This window comes from Bos taurus, chromosome 16 (assembly GCF_002263795.3).
Source record: "Bos taurus isolate L1 Dominette 01449 registration number 42190680 breed Hereford chromosome 16, ARS-UCD2.0, whole genome shotgun sequence".
In the NCBI taxonomy this organism is placed as follows: Eukaryota; Metazoa; Chordata; class Mammalia; order Artiodactyla; family Bovidae; genus Bos; species Bos taurus.
Genome location: NC_037343.1, coordinates 43,806,466 through 43,822,813, shown reverse-complemented (window position 1 = coordinate 43,822,813; position 16,348 = coordinate 43,806,466). Strand labels below are relative to the sequence as shown.

The following is a 16,348-nucleotide window of genomic DNA, read 5'->3' as shown; positions in this document are numbered from 1 at the left end:
CTCTAGAAATGATCTGAATCATCTGTATGTATATAAATTCCTGCTTCGGTCACTGGAAATGTTCCTGTGGTTTGCTTCAGTACCACCAAAGAGAGCTGGGGGTGGCATTGACACAGATGGTGAAAAAGGCCCGTCAAGCACAATGTGACTGGTTTGCAAAAAGGGAACCTTGGTGAAAGAGTTGCTTTTGAGCTGAAGTCCTCTAAGGGAATGTGCCGAAGGTTTCTGAGACTTTCTCTTTTTAAAGATTTCTTACCTTTTTTCTTTCTCTACTTTCCTTCCTTCCTTCCTTCTTTCTCTCCCCTCTCTCTTTCTTTCTTCCTTCCTTCCTCTCTTTCTTTCTGTCTTTCTTGCTCTCTTTCTTTTTCCAGACAGATAAGGAGCTCAGAGTCAGGCAAGAGTGCATTGATGCTCATTGATTCCAAAGCATCTTTAACCTGTCAGGCAGAGGGACCTTTGCTGCTGGTTTTTTGGACCATTCCAGAAAGGTAGATCACGAAAAGGAAACAAGTGTGTGAGGGAAGAAGAGATGTTATTTTGTAGATAGGTTAAGAATTTGAATGGAATCCACCCTCCCTGACTATCTAGCCAAAGGAGAGCTTCTCTGTAGGACTAGAATGCTAACAGGAAGAGAGTGACCCAAATTTGTGCTCAGAGCCAACAAAGGGGGATGTGAACTTAGATCCTTGCCAGTTTCCCAGCAAAGGTCTGCTGCTGACCAGGAAGAAAGGGATGGCTTTGCTCTGAGGAGCCCTAGAGCTCATTTTTAGGCTGCAGCATTTGGTATTTGACTTGCTTGTTCATGGTAGAGCCAGGCAGGCCTATTTGGCCAGAGAAGAATTAAAACCTTCTTCCGGAGGAAATGGATTGAATTTTCATAACTTGATACCGCTTCTCAAGGAGTCCTTAGGTGGGGATGTTCTGTTTCTCTAGGGAGTCCGCAGTCACTGTACAATAAGAGGATGCTCCTTGGAACTTCCGGGACGTTAATCCTTTCATTGTGCGAATGAAGAAACTGAAGCCAAAGACTGACACTGGCCAAACCTTGGCTGAGCACCTGCCTTTGGTGTCTGAGAGTGGCTGTGTGTGGTTAACAAGCTCGCAGATTGGTCCCATTTGCCAGCTGTGTGTGTACTTGTGTATTCTTGTACACCAAGTTTGTACACTATAAGCACCAAGCTCCTTATACGGATGTTCAAGCAGCCACTGTCATTTCTGATGGTTCAGGTAGGGCACAGGGTAATAGCATGATGTCATCCTTGGGGGCTTTCCCCCCCACCCTCACTTCATTTCTAGATCTTCATCGGGAATTTCCAAGCATCTTTATTAGTGTGGCTCTCTCTAAAAAGATCAAATTATTAAGCAGAATTTTTACCTATAAAGCAGAATGAAAGAGTGCCACTGTGGTACAACTAGAGACCTGCCCAGAACCCCTTCCACTCAGCACCCTGTCCCACACTTGCCACCCTCTGAAAAGCTCAGGGTGTTTCTGTGGAGCCACAGGACTCCCTGGCACAGAGGCAAAAACCATGGGTTGTGTAGACTGTGTTGAGGAGTTGGAGTTTCTTCTACACACCTGTTTACACTATCTTGATCTGTATTTCAGAAAATGACTTTTAATAATGATTTTTAACCCTCTGACTTTTTGATTCATAAAGGATACCTATTTACTGTTGAAAGTGTACAAAACAGAAAGAAATTGCAAACATCTCTTGGCTGTAATTCTACCCCAACCTGAAAGAACCATGTTTCCTTATTGGAGTATCCTCCCCCGACCCCACCCCTGGAGAGACTTCTTTGCGTGTATCTTTGGAAGCTTGATTTTGATTTACTGTTAGATATGATCATGAACCTCCACAAAAAGAACTGAATGCAAAAATGAGAGTAAAGGTATAAATCCTTAAGAAAAACAGAAAAGTAGGTGATAGAGAAGGAGGGATGTGAGCAAAACTTTTGAAAGACGGGGAGCAGAGGAGTGAGAGAGAAGCAAAGCTTAGAAGGTTGAATATCCCAGCTGCGAGGAAGGGGAGCTGACATGTACACAGGACCCACTAAAGGCTAAAGAATGAGGGGTACAGAGTGTTCCTGATGATGGGGTGCGGGGGGCAGGTGGAAGCAGGAATATTAGTTGAAAGTTTGTGTTAGAGCCACAGACCCCTCTCTCAGGCTGCCGGCAGCGTCCTCCCCCACCAGCTGCTTTCCTACAGGCAGTGTTGAACCAGGGCAGCCGAGGGTGAGGGAGGCTCTGTACTGAGAGCAGGAGAATTCAGTGAAAGTTTGTGTGCTGAACAGAGAGACCCTCTCCCGCTACTCCCACAGTGTGGCTGTCTGGCTTCTACCCATCCTCCAGGCAGGGTTTTGAAGAACTTCTCTCTGAGGAAATGGACCTCACATGAAAAAACGCTCCTTTATCACTTCACACCAATACTAACCAAGCAGCTAGGCCTGTACAATCAGCTTTCAGTACCTCACTCTTAAATTTGAATGGGCAGATCTGGTACATCGCATGTTGAATGAGCCCTCTAGCATCAAAGACAGAGACCCAAACTGACAGGAAAAAGAGATTTTGAAGTCATAAACATGGTTGTTATTAAAAAGGCATATTTAGGGGACTTCCCTGGTGATACAGTGGTTAAGAATCCACCTGTCAATGCAGGGGACATGGACTCAATCCCTGGTCCAGGAAGATGCCATGGGCCATGGAGCAACTAAGCCTGTGCACCATAAGTACTAAGCCAGAGTGCTGCAGCCACTGAAGCCCGCGTGCCTAGAGCCTGTGCTCCATAACAGGAGAAGCCACTGCAGTGAGAGGCCCATGCACCGTAACAGAGTAGTCCCTGCTCCCCACAACTAGAGAAAGCCCATGCAAAGCAACAAAGACGCAGTGAGAGGCCCATGCACCGTAACAGAGTAGTCCCTGCTCCCCACAACTAGAGAAAGCCCATGCAAAGCAACAAAGATGCAGTGCAGCCAGTAGATAATTTATTAAATTTGAAAAAAGGAATCTGCCTTGCAACGCAGGAGATGTGGGTTTGATCCCTGGTCAGGGAACTAAGATCCCACATGCAGAGGAGCAACTAAGCCCGCATGCCACAGCTAAGAGAGTCTATGTGCCACAATGAAAGATCCCACATGCTGCAACTAAGACCTGATACAGCCAAAGTAAAGAAATAAATATTAAAAAATAAAAAGGTATATTCATAAAATAATAATAAGCTCTTGGATATCAAAACTAGGAGTGGAAATTTCAGTAGAATAGAGTTGAATGATTGAACAAGGAAATTCTGGAAAGTAGAACAAAAAGGCTTGAGAGATGGGAAAGAAGAAAGAAAAGAGAAGAAAATGAGAGTAAGTTTAGGAGGCCCAGTATCCATCTCATAGAAGCTCAAGGGGAAGAAATGGAGAAGAAAATGTTATTAAATAAACACCAGGAAAAAAAATCTGGAAGTGAAAGAGTTTCTGCATTGAGTCTCTGTAGCACTGAGCACAATGATAATTAGATACACTACATCAAAGTAAAAGATGTTCTAAGGGACAGCATCATGAACTTTCAAAACTCCAGAGATAGAAGTTACTAAAAGCCAGCACAGGGAAAAAGAGCCACAAACAGAAGATCAGAGAACAGAATGTCATTGGACTTCACAAAAGTAACACCAGAAAAGGTGGGGGGAGCAACATCAGAAGCTACATGGAGTAATTCTTTCAAGTTTCCAGGGGAAATTAACTCTCAATCCAGAATTCTGTGATCACCATTCAAGCAAAATAATAGAATGAAGACATTTTTCAGACATGTGAGTTTTCAAACACTTTACACACACATACCCTTTGTATTCCTTTTCAAGGAAGCTACTGGAGGATGTGCTCCACTAAAATGAGAGAGGAAATCAACAAAGAGGAACAAGTGGTGTAGTGTGCAGTTGTCTTGTTTCTCCTTTGGCTCAGCCGCCAAATGACCTTCTGAATTTCAGTTGTTATCTTTGAGTCTTGACAGTGGGGAGAAAAAAAACCTACCCCACCATGGGAACTGAAAAGTACTCACTTCCAAGACTGGACCTGTGATGTGGGCACCATTAATGAGATGTATCTATGTTACATTTTGACAGAGAAGACAGGGATGAAGTGTGTGTTTTATCCATGGTTATGGTGATGACAGCAGGGATGGGCTGCAAGTTTGAGTTCTTGGCACATAAGTGGCAGGGGTACAAAGTAGCTCCCAGTGTATTCTCAGTTACTCAGTTGTGTCCAGTTCTTTGCAACCCCATGGACTGCAGCTCACCAGGCTCCTCTGTCCATGGAATTTTCCAGGCAAGAATACTGGAGTGGGTTGCCATTTCCTCCTCCAGGGGATCTTCCTGACCCAGGGATTGAACCTGGGTCTCCTGCATCTCCTTCACCGGCAAGCACATTCCTTACCACTGTGCCACCTGGGAAGCGCAGCACCCAGTACTCAGTGGCAATACCAGCAGTTTTGCCATCAGAAATGATTCTACACATAGTGTACTGAAATTATATTTCTTTTCTTGTTCAACTTTTTGTTTTCCCTGGAGTTGATAGTTGCCTCATATTTTTATTTTCTTTTTTTTCCAACATGAAAGCAAACGTGTTAGTCACTCAGTCATGTCTGACTCTTTGGGGCCCCATGGACTGTAACCCGCCAGGCTCCTCTGTCCATGAAATTTTCCAGGCAAGAATACTGGAGTGGATAGCCATTCCCTTCTTCTGGGTTTCTTCCTGACCCAGGGATTGAACCTGGGTCTCCTGCATCACAGGCAGATTGTTTGCCATCTGAGCCACCCTGGAAGCCCTCAGTTTTCAATGTTTAGTTCAGTTCAGTCGCTCAGTCATGTCTGACTCTTTGTGACCCTATGGACTGCAGCACACCAGACCTCCTTCTCCATCACCAACTCCTGGAGTTTACCCAAGCTCGTGTCCATTGAGTCAGTGATGCCACAACCATCTCAACCTCTGTCGTCCCCTTCTCCTCCTGCCCTCAATCTTTCCCAGCATCAGGGTCTTTTCAAATGAGTCAGCTCTTCGCATCAGGTGGCCAAAATACTGGAGTTTCAGCTTTAACATCAGTCCTTCCAATGAACACTCAGGACTGATCTCCTTTAGGATGGACTGGTTGGATCTCCTTGAAGTCCAAGGGACTCTCAAGAGTCTTCCCCAACACCACAGTTCAAAAGCATCAATTCTTTGGTGCTCAGCCTTCTTCATAGTCCAACTCTCACATCCATACATGACTATTGGAAAAACCATAGCTTTGACTAGATGGACCTTTGTTGGCAAAGTAATGTCTCTGCTTTTGAATATGCTATCTAGGTTGGTCATAACTTTCCTTTCAAAGAGTAAGCGTCTTTTAATTTCATGGCTGCAGTCTCCATCTGCAGTGATTTTAGAGCCCCAAAATATAAAGTCTGACACTGTTTCCACTGTTGCCCCATCTATCTGCCATGAAGTGATGGGACCAGATGCCATGGTCTTAGTTTTCTGAATGTTGAACTTTAAGCCAGCTTTTTCACTCTCCTCTTTCACTTTCATCAAGAGGCTCTTTAGTTCTTCTTCACTTTCTGCCATAAGGGTGGTGTCACCTGCATATCTGAGGTTATTGAGATTTCTCCCAGCAATCTTGATTCCAGCTTGTGCTTCTTCCAGCCCAGTGTTTCTCATAATGTACTCTGCATAGAAGTTAAATAAGCAGGGTGACAATATACAGGCTTGACATACTCCTTTTCCTATTTGGAACCAGTCTGTTGTTCCATGTCCAGTTCTAACTATTGCTTCCTAACCTGCATACAGATTTCTCAAGAGGCAGGTCAGGTGGTCTGGTATTCCCATGTCTTTCAGAATTTTCTACAATTTATTTTGATCCACACAGTCAAAGGCTTTGACATAGTCAATAAAACAGAAGTAGATGTTTTTCTAGAACTCTCTTGCTTTTTTGGTGATTCAGTGGATGTTGGCAATTTGATCTCTGGTTCCTCTGCCTTTTCTAAAACCAGCTTGAACATCTGGAAGTTCACGGTTCATGTATTGCTGAAGCCTGGCTTGGAGTAATCACTAATTCTTTCTCAAACTCTCCAATAGAATTATTAAACTTCTCACAATTCAGCAAATATGTCAGATAACCCATCATCTCCTTCCCTGCTTAATCATTGAGAGTCCACTTCTTTATTTGCAATCAAGAGCTGTGATTGGTGGAGAGAAGGTGAAGGGAATTCCCATAATAATAGTGAAGACAAGTCCCAGTTGTCTAGAGAGCAACCAGCCCAATTTAGAGCAAGATGGCTGAGGGCCCAGGAGGAATATCTATAAGAAAAAAATGGAGTTGATGGATTATTTGATACATTTGCTATAGTATGAGGGTTTTATAGTTCTGTTAGAGAATTTAGGGAATAGTTACACATTCATACATAGAATGCAAAGAAAATTAATAACCAGGCAACAATCAACTATAGGAGTAACAAAAAGTTGGAACAAGAAAGGATATCATGAGACTTCCCTGGTGGTCCAGAGGTTAAGACTCTGCTTTGCAATGCAGGGGACATAGGTTCAATCTCTGGTCAGAGAACTAAGATCCCACATGCCTCGGAGCTCCTGAGCCCACGTGCTCCCAAGCCTGTGCATTGCAAGAAGATCCTGCATATTGCAACTAAGACCTGAAGCAGCCAAATAAATAAATATTTTTTTTTAAAGAAAGGAAATCATAGTATAGTATGTGGCTTAGCTTTGAACAATGTTTACATTGTTATAATAATGGAAACACTGAAGTTTGATGAACAAAAAATGATCACATTGGTATATCTAGAAGATGGGAGAGAGGATCTGTGCGTGTGTGTAGCTGCAGGAAAGCACAAACTTATCTTCTAAAATAAGTTAAAAGTTGGGACTTCCCTGGTGGTCCAGTGGTTAAGAATCTCCCCTTCAATGCAGGGGACACAGGTTCAATCCATAGTCGGGGAAGATTCCACATGCTGCAAGGCAACTAAGTCCATGCACCGCAGCTACTGAGCCTGTGTGCTCCAAAGCCCATGCTCAGCGGCGAGAAGCCGCTGCAGTGAGAACCTGTGCACCCCAGCTAGACGGCAGCCGCTGCTCGCCTCAACTGGCGAAAGCCCACAAGCAGCAACAAATAAGTAAATATTAAGAAAAGAAGTTAAAAGTTGAAGATCAAGAAATATCAATCTAAACCTATTATTTAGAAATGCAGAGATGAGTACCCAGAGGAACAACTGATATTGGGGATGGTATGTTCGGATGTGGAGGTCAAGGGACTGCTAATTTTTCGCTGTGAGCATTTTAGTTTTAATTAATTGTCAAAATCCTGTGCTTTCATAACTTTCACAGGTATGAAAATTTTAAAGTCATTATTATGATAGCCACTTCCACTGATAATACAGCTGTTTTCACTTTCTCTATGCTTGCTGAAATGTTTTGTCCACAAACATGTTGCCATGATAACTATATGTGCCGTATTGGTTTTGTTTAATGTGGGGTCTATTTGCGGCGTCATGTAGTATGCACGGGTGTTGTTCTAGTGGCTGTATTCACTCTTGTTGTATATATGATAATTTATTTAGCCATTTCTTCATGATTATTATTTTAGATGTGTATTTGTTTGGCTGTGCTGCAACTCAGGATCCTTGTTGCAGCATGCAGGATACTTTAGTTGTGCCCTGTGGGGTTTAGTTTCCTGACCAGAGATCGCACTTGGGCCCCCCTCATTGGAAGCTTAGCGTCTCAAACACTGGACCACCAGGGAAGTTTCTCGTTATTGTTTTTGATTTATAACTTTCACAGATAATACCACAATGAATATCTTTGTGCATATAGGTGAAGTGAAAGTTGCTCAGTCGTGTCCAACTCTTTGCAACCCCATGGACTGTAGCCCACCAGACTCCTCTGTCCATGGAATTCTCCAGGCAAGAATAGTGGAGTGGGTTGCCATTCCCTTCTGCAGGGAACCTTTCCGACCCAGGGACCTAACCCAGGTCTCCCGCATTGCAGGGATATTCTTTACTGGGATATACTTCCCTGGCCTGAGCCACCAGGGAAGACAAAGAGTACTAGAGTCGGTAGCCATTCTCTTCTCCTGGGGATCTTCCCAACCTAGGAACTGAACCGGAGTCTTCTGCATTGCAGGCAGATTCTTTACCAGCTGAACCACCAGGGAAGCCCTTTGTGTATATAGCTTTTTCTTTTTTGCTTTTGAATTGCTCCCTAGGACAGTTCCCCAAATTGACCAAATATGAGAACTTGGATCTTTCTCTTTGATTTCTCTATATAGTGCTGAGCCTCCTAGGTGCACCATGAACTGAGCATCCTAGGAGATGTTGAGATAGAATTTTCTGTAGGACAGTTGGCTTGTTTTTTCTGATGGCAGCAGGAGAAGTCAGAAGTCTGTCTTTTCTTTCCACATAGAACAGAACTTCCAAAGCCCTACCCCTCTCCTTCTCTGATGTCTGTCTTAGTTCCCACACCCCCCACTGAGAGTATTTTTCCTTTTAAAATATTCAAATTAGAAGTTACTGCCCTTTTGAATAATATGGACTCAAAGGAGATACATTTAAAATGGGAGAGAATGGAAAAAAAAAGTGAGAAAGAGGACTTCCGTGGTGGTCCAGTGGTTAAGAATCTGCCTTCAAATGCAGGGCATGAGGGTTCGATCCCTGGTCGTGGAACTAAGATCCCACCTGTTGTGGGACAGCTAAGCCTGAGCCACAGCTACTGAGCCTGTGCACCACAGTGAAGAGCCTGCTTGCCACAGCGAAGATCGCAGGTGCCTCAGCTAAGACCCAGCACAGCCGAAAATAAAGAATTAAATAAAATGTATTTTTTTTTTAAGTGAAGGAGGCAGAAGTGGGTAGACGAGGAGACCAGGGAGTAAGGCAGTGCATGTCCTCAGCTTACCTTCCAGGGGGACATCGAAATGCCTTCTGCACAATGTGCCATTACTTTGTTATTTTGTCCCATTCTTCACTCCTCTGACCCCTTTTTTTCTCATGGCAGAAGCTGGGGAGTTAGACAGCCCTCCAGACAAACCCATCCTTCCTCATCATGGGATGGTGTTTGGGATGTCCAACTTGCCTGGACCAAAAGAAAGAAAGCATCTATAGTCTGGAAAAATAGCACATCTATCCTAAAAGTGTGCTTGATGAGGGCCCTGGGCCATGCAGTTTCCTCTGGCCTGTGGCCTCATTCTTTTCAAGAAAGAGGAAGATGCAGGCCTCAAGGCTGGGCTGCTGGACTGCCTGCCTGCTAGCTCCTTACGAACAGAGGTTCGGGGCGCTTTGTGGCCTGCAGGGCCCAACACCCTCCCTCATTCGTCTGCCCTGCTAGCTCTGACCCGGGTCCCTAGCCCCATTGCTTTCCCACCTCCATCCTTGCTTCCCATCCTTCCATTTTGCTCACAGCAGCTGAAGCAGTCTTCTCTGTTAAGCATAAAATCAGGCCTTCTCCATTCCCCGCCTAAAATCCCCTAACTTCCCACCACAGTGGTGCCAAAGCCTGACTCCTCACCTGACTTCTCACCTCATCATCTTGCCCAGACTGCCCTTCATGCGTGACTTTCATTTCCTGGTCTCCTGCCTCAGGGCCTCTGCACTTCCCCTTCCACCTGCCTGGAACCCTATTTCATAGAGCTTTGCTGGATCCTTCTCATCATTTGGGCCTCACCTGCAATATAATCTCACCTGAGGACCCTTCCCTGACCTGTCATCCAAAGGAGACCCTCCCAGCAAACCCCTGTTTTATCACTTTCCAAGCCTATACTATCTGAAATCATCGTGATTATTCAAATGTTTCTTTTCATTTTTTGATTTTTCCTGTTAGACTAAAAATTCCATGAGAGCAGGAGTGGTGCCTGTCCCACTCTCTGATGGGCGCATGGAAGGTGCTCAAATAAACATTTTTGAGTGAATGAACAGGCTAGTGAAGGAATGAATAAGGACTTGGGATCTGCAGCCTTCTGGGTTGAGGAGGGCCCCACCTTCTTTTTCCTGAGGGTCTCTGGGGGGATGTGGTGGTTGGAGGATCTCTTAGCAGCCAGAGCAGGGTGGTGGTTCCTGGAAACTCATTTGGAGTAAACATACAGAAGGTTCACCAGGAGGTGAGTAAAAGCATCAAGCATCTTCCACTCCGCCTCTCGTGTACTCATTTGCTGGCACTTTCCATCTAAGGTGGGCAACAGGAAAAGTGTTCATTTCTTTCTCCGTGGGAGGCTGCCTGGAGCAACAGGACTTTTTGAGGCTGAGAAGTCCTGAAAATAAACCCAGGTCAAGGGGCCCAATGTGGACCCTGCTTGTTCAGTGTGATATGGAAGGCCAGCCCTGAGGTCCCCAGCCCCTTGTCACGTGGCTGCTGGCTCCCCTCCTCTCCCACCTTGGGTGGATGGCAGATACTTATTTTGTTCAGTTGCTAAGTTGTATCCTACTCTTTGTGACCCATGGACTGCAGCACGCCAGGCTCCTCTGTCCTTCACTATCTCCCAAATTCATGTCCTTTGAGTCAGTGATGCTATCTAACCATCTCATCCTGTTACCCACTTCTTTTGCCTTCAGTCTTTCCCAGCATCAAAGTCTTTTCCAATGAGTCAGTTCTTCGCATCAGGCAGCCAAAGTATTGGAGCTTCAGCTTCAGTATCAGTCCTTTCAGTGATTAATCAGGGTTGATGTCCTTTAGGACGGACTGGTTGGATCGCCTTGCAGTCCAAGGGACTCTCAAGAGTCTTCTCCAACACCACAGTTCGAAAGCATCAGTTCTTCAGCATTCAGCCTTCTTTATGGTCCAACTCTCATATCCGTACATGACTACTGGATACCACAGTCTTGACTGTACAGACCTTTGTCAACAAAGTGATGCATCTGCTTTTTAATATGCTTTCTAGGTTTGTTGTTGCTTTCCTTCCAAGGAGCAAATGTCTTTTAATTTCATGGCTGCAGTCACCGTCTGCAGTGATTTTGGAGCCCAAGAAAATAAAATCTCACTGCTTCCACTTTACTGTAGATCCTTGACTGTGGGCATAACCACCTTCTACAACTTTCTGTGACTGAGGCTCCTTCCCTTGGGCTAATTGGGTTGTAATGTTAGTCTCTGAAATCCAGACATTGGGCAGAGGTTTTGTCCTCAGGTTAAGGACATGAAAGTCTCTCTCTATGCAGGTTCATAGGAGTGGTGCAGGGGGACCGCTAGACTCTTGCTTTAGAGTAATATCCGAAGGCACAGGGCATCCCTTTGGGAGAAGGCTGTTTATCACTCCAACAAGCAGGACACAACTTCCCTTCTCCCGCTGCCTATCCCTTGCGCAGAGCCTGCTGAGAGTGACTCATGTGTTCCCTTGGGAAGCTGTTTCCCAGGACATGTGACTGTAACACAAAAATGACAGTTTTTACATTGACAAAGGCTGAGCAGCAGTTCCTGGTGAGCATGTCGGCTACATCTGGGATGGCCACTGGGACAAGGCAGAGTCTAGCCAACTCAGGAGATGCTCTGAGCCCCCCAACCCCGCCCCCCCAACACACAGTGGAGTTTCAGCAGGAACGAAGGGATCCTTCAGTTGTCCCGAGTTAGGGACAAGCAGCTGGTCTGGCAGCCCAGGGGCCGTTTGGGCTACCCGTATGGGCTACAGGCTCACTCCCCATCCCGTTTGTGGCTCTGGGATCCTACATCCCTTAATTGCCCTTTTCTCTTAGAAATAACTTACTCCCCTAGTGGCTCAGATGGTAAAGAATCTGCTTGCAGTGTGAGAGACCCAGGTTCGATCCCTGGGTCAGGAAGATCCCCTGGAGAAGGGAATGGCTACCCACACAAGTATTCTTGCCCAAAGAATTCCAAGGACAGAGGAGCCTGGCAGGCTACAGTCCATGGGGTTGCAAAGAGTCGGACATGACTGAGCGAGTGACACATTTAGAAATAACTTAGGGCCCCCTGAAACATTCCTGAGGTACAAGGAAGGATGGGGCTGGCGGATGTCCTTTTAGCGAAACCTTTGGAGAAATTCCTCTGCTGACCGCTTAAGACTCAGGTCAGACCCCTCAGACCTTCACGGCTGAGAAACTGTTCTTCATTCTCAGGCCAAAGAAAGTGCATCTATCCAGGAATGTCTTGGAACAACTTGCAAAGAGGATGGGGACAGCAAACCCCCAGCTGGGATGGCTCTGTTGCCGCATAGCTGTTCTGTGGATGGTGCTGGCCGGAAGTGGGAAGGTGAAAGGAAGCGAGCTCTTTCTGGTCCAGTTTTCTTTGATCTTTTATGAATGAATCAGATGCAGATAAATAGAAAAGCCCTCTCTCAAAATTCTGGATAACTCGGAGTGAGAAGGATGGCTCAGTGTTCTTCTTAGGTCCATCCCATTTTGGTCCCCGGAGGGTGGTCCTGGCCCTCACTCACCCTCCAGTCCCCATGGCTCCATGGCCGCCTACTGACCCCAAGTGATGTCTCTATGACCCCAAAGAAGTCTCCTCTGAGCTTTACTGTGACTTTGCCCCTTGGATGTCTCCACTGGGGTGCTCAGTAAACAACTCTGATTCAGCGTGTCTGAAATGGAGCTCTTGCTATTTCAATCCCCTCCAAATCTGTTTCTCCAGTATACTTTCCTGTCTCAGTAAATATCCACTATCCAGCCAGTCTCCCAAGCTCAACCTGCCTGTCATCCTTGCTCCTTCCCTCACTGTCCCCCATCTGATGACCTCTGCCCCCCACCAGCTCCTAGATGTATGTGGTTCCCTTCCTTTCACCAGCTCCATCTCCTCTTCCTAGATCAAGCCACCGTCATCTGTAGCATGAGCTCCCCCACACTCTCCTTCTTGCCTGCTTGCAACTGTCTAGCCCTTCGTAGCCACAGCCAACAGCATCATTTCAGATGCCAATCAGATCCGGTGGCTCCCTGGCCTAAAACTCTCCAGGACTGTGCATCACTCCTGGAGTGAAAGCCAGGTGTTTCCCTGTGAAGGCTCAATGAGACTGGCCTCCGCTGACCTTCTCAGCCCATCTCATCCCACCGTCCCACATGCTCCAGAGGCAAGGGACCGCCTGCTGTCGGCTCTGAACGTGATGGCTCACCCAGGTCCTCTGCCCGATGTCCTCCCCTCACAGTGGTCTTTCTCAGCCTTCTGCATGTGGTAGCCCCTCCTGCTGTCCTTCTTCGCATCATCACTTGACAATCTGCCATTTACCACCTTGATCCATCATTGCAGAAACATCCATCTTGTCTACTGTGTCTCCCCTACTGGTGTGTAAGCTCTTTCTGGAGAGGGACCCTTTGTCTCATTCACCTGTGTGTTCCCAGCACCTCTCGTGATTCCTGGCACTTAATAAATACTAGTTGAATAAACTAATACATCTCAGCCTGAGTGATATATACAAAGTGTCAAATCTCATAATACATGAGTACAGATTATTTCTGTGAGATGAAATTCCATTCATGAGTGCAAATTATTCCATGAGAATAATTGTGAGTTTCTGCATTCAGATTCAGGACATTAGTGTTCCTGTACAGGCTGGGAGGGGCTTCCAGGTGGTGCTAGTGGTAAAGAACCCACCTGCCAATGCAGATAGACATAGGTTCGATCCCTGGGTTGGGAAGATCTCCTGGAGGAGGGCGTAGCAACCTGCTCCAGTTTTCTTGCCTGGAGAATCCCAGGGACAGAGGAGTCTGGTGGGCTATGGTCCATGGGATCACAAAGAGTTGGACAAGGCTGAAGCGCTGACTTAGCTTGCGTGCATACATAGGCTGGGAGACCCTGGCTTACTGTGAGAAATATCTGGAGGGTTGGCGGCCCCCAAGCTTGGTGATGTGGCTACCAGAGAACACTCTGTGGGGTAGGCTGGGAGAGTGGAGGCGGGAAACCTGATATACTTTTAGGCCAAACAAATGGGAGTTTGGTGCCCAGAACATTCTTCTACAATTGGCCTGCCAGGCCCCATCTTGTTTTCTTGGAATACTAAACTTTGGCAAAAGGGTCTAAATCTGCGTTGTGGGGAGAACAGACATGCTGGAACTACCATCCTTCAGGAGGGCCAGCAGATAACAGTTCCACGTGCCTCTGGGTGGCAGCACAAAGGACGGGGGTTGGCTCATAGAGGTGGGCCAGTTTCCAAGCAAAGAACTCTCCAAACACTAGAAGCTTCCCAAAAGGAATGTGCTACTTTAGTCATGGAAATAGATACTTTCAGCTACAAGTGACGGAAAACACACCTCAAACTACTCTTAAGTTAACAACAACAAAAAAAGGCAGGGAAGGGAGTTTGGCAGATAGAATGGAAAAGTCCAAGGTGAAATGCAGTTTCAGGCATGGCTGGATCCAGGGAATCACAGGCTGTCCTCAGGACTCTGCTTCGCGTTCCATACAGAGTTCTGCTCTCCTCCACGTTGCTTCTTTCTCAGGTCCCGGCCCTCAGGGCAGCAGGTGGTCACCAGGAGCTCTAGGGTGTGTGTGCGTGTCCTAAGTCACTTCTGTCATGTACGACTCTCTGCGACCCCATGGATTGTAGCCCGCCAGGCTTCTCTGTCCATGGGATTCTCCAGGCAAGAATATAGGAGTGGGTTGCCATGCCCTCCTCCAGGGCATCTTCCTGACCCAGGGACCGAATCCGTGTCTCTTAGGTCTCCTGCATTGGCAGGCAGGTTTTTTTTTTTACCACTCAGCCACCTGGGAAGCCCAACTCTAGGTAGATATTCTGTCTTTTCTCCTCCCCCAGGAAAAAGTCCCCAAAGAAGCCCAGATGTCAAAACCAATTGGATGGACTTGATAGTCACATGCCCATCTTGGAATCAGTGTAGCCAGAAAGATACGATTGGTTGGGCCTATGTCCCATTCCTGCTTCCTGTCCAGTCCCCAAGGCCAGAGAAGACACAGGGCTTTGATTAGCTGGGCCTGGGTCTCAGGCTACCTGGGGACCCAGGAGTGAAGTCAACCCACCTGAGCCACTTGGACTGAGAGTGGAATGAGTTTGTGAAAGGTCCCTGGCTCCCAGGGGGAAAAAAAAAATGAAAAATTACCAGCACTCCTGTGCCCCTTTTCCCTGGGGTAACTGCCCTCCTCACTCCCCGTAACCCCTATCTCTTCATCTGCCTATGCAGACTAGTTCTGCCGGTGCTTGTTCTCCTTATAAATGGGCTCTTGAGCACACAGTCTTTTGTACCTGACGTCTTTCACTCAGCCCTACATTTGTGAGATTCACTTATATGATGAATTTATAGATCATCCACTCTCGTTGCTATACACATTCCATGGGAAGAAGAAACCGCTATATGAATTTCATGGGGAAAAGAAGTAGTATTTTCCATTCTACTACTGATGAGCATGTGGCACGTTTCCATTTGGGGACTGTTATGAGTAGCAGTGCTATGCTCTTTTGGGCATCTTCTGGCACACATGTGCTAGCATTTCTGGTGAGCGTGTACCTTGGCATGGAATTAACTGCTGGGTCATAGGGCATACGTGTTTCGGCTTCTCTAGAAGCTCAGATAGTAAAGCATCCGCCAAAAATGCAGGAGACCTCAGTTTGATCTCTGGGTCGGGAAGATGCCCTGGAGAAGGAAATGGCAAGCCACTCCTGTATACTTGCCTGGAAAATGCGATGGACAGAGGAGCCTGGTGGGCTACAGTCCATGGGGTCGCAAAGAGTGGACACGATAGAGCAACTATACACACACACACACACACACACACACAGGGCATATGTGTCCAGCTTTAAAAGATACTGCTAACCAGTTTTCCAAAGTGGTTGTGCCAATCTGCATTCTTGGAGCAGTTCTAAAGTCTCTGGATTAGCTGGCATCTGAGTCCCATATCTATACCGAGAGTGATGGGTCTGGGCTTCACGGAGAATGGGGCTTGTTAGTAACTTCACCCTGGGTCCTGGGCCCACAGAAGGGGAAAGAGTCCCCATCTTTCTCCTGTCCCGTCTGGCATTTGATTCTGTCCTGCCCACACCATCACGAGTCTTCCTCTTCTAGGAATGGGTTGTTTTGTTTTTAAATATTTATTTATTTGGTTGTGCTGGGTCTTTGTTGCTGTCTGAGGGCTTTCTCTAGTTGCAGAGAATGGGGGCTACTCTAGTTGCGGTTTCTCACTGCGATGGCTTCTCTTGTTGCAGAGCGTGTGCTCTAGGGCGTGCAGGCTTCAGTAGTTGCAGTGCATAGCCTCAGTTGTTGTGGCTCCCAGGCTCTAGAGCACAGGCTCAGTGGTTGTGGCGCACAGGCTCAGTTGCCCCGAGGCATGTGGGATCTTCCCGGACCAGGGATCGAACCTATATCCCCTGCACTGCAAGGTGGATTCTCAACCCTTGGGCCACCAGGGAAGCCCAGAAATTAGTTTTTAATATCAAAGGGTTTCCCTGCATGCC

At 46.6% G+C, this 16,348-nt stretch overlaps 1 protein-coding gene across 9 annotated transcripts in view; it reads left to right on the top strand.

The window, feature by feature from the left end:
* The window catches only part of PIK3CD (phosphatidylinositol-4,5-bisphosphate 3-kinase catalytic subunit delta), a 61,396-nt gene that overhangs the window by 26,678 nt on the left and 18,370 nt on the right, over nt 1–16,348 (top strand). The window lies entirely within an intron of this gene.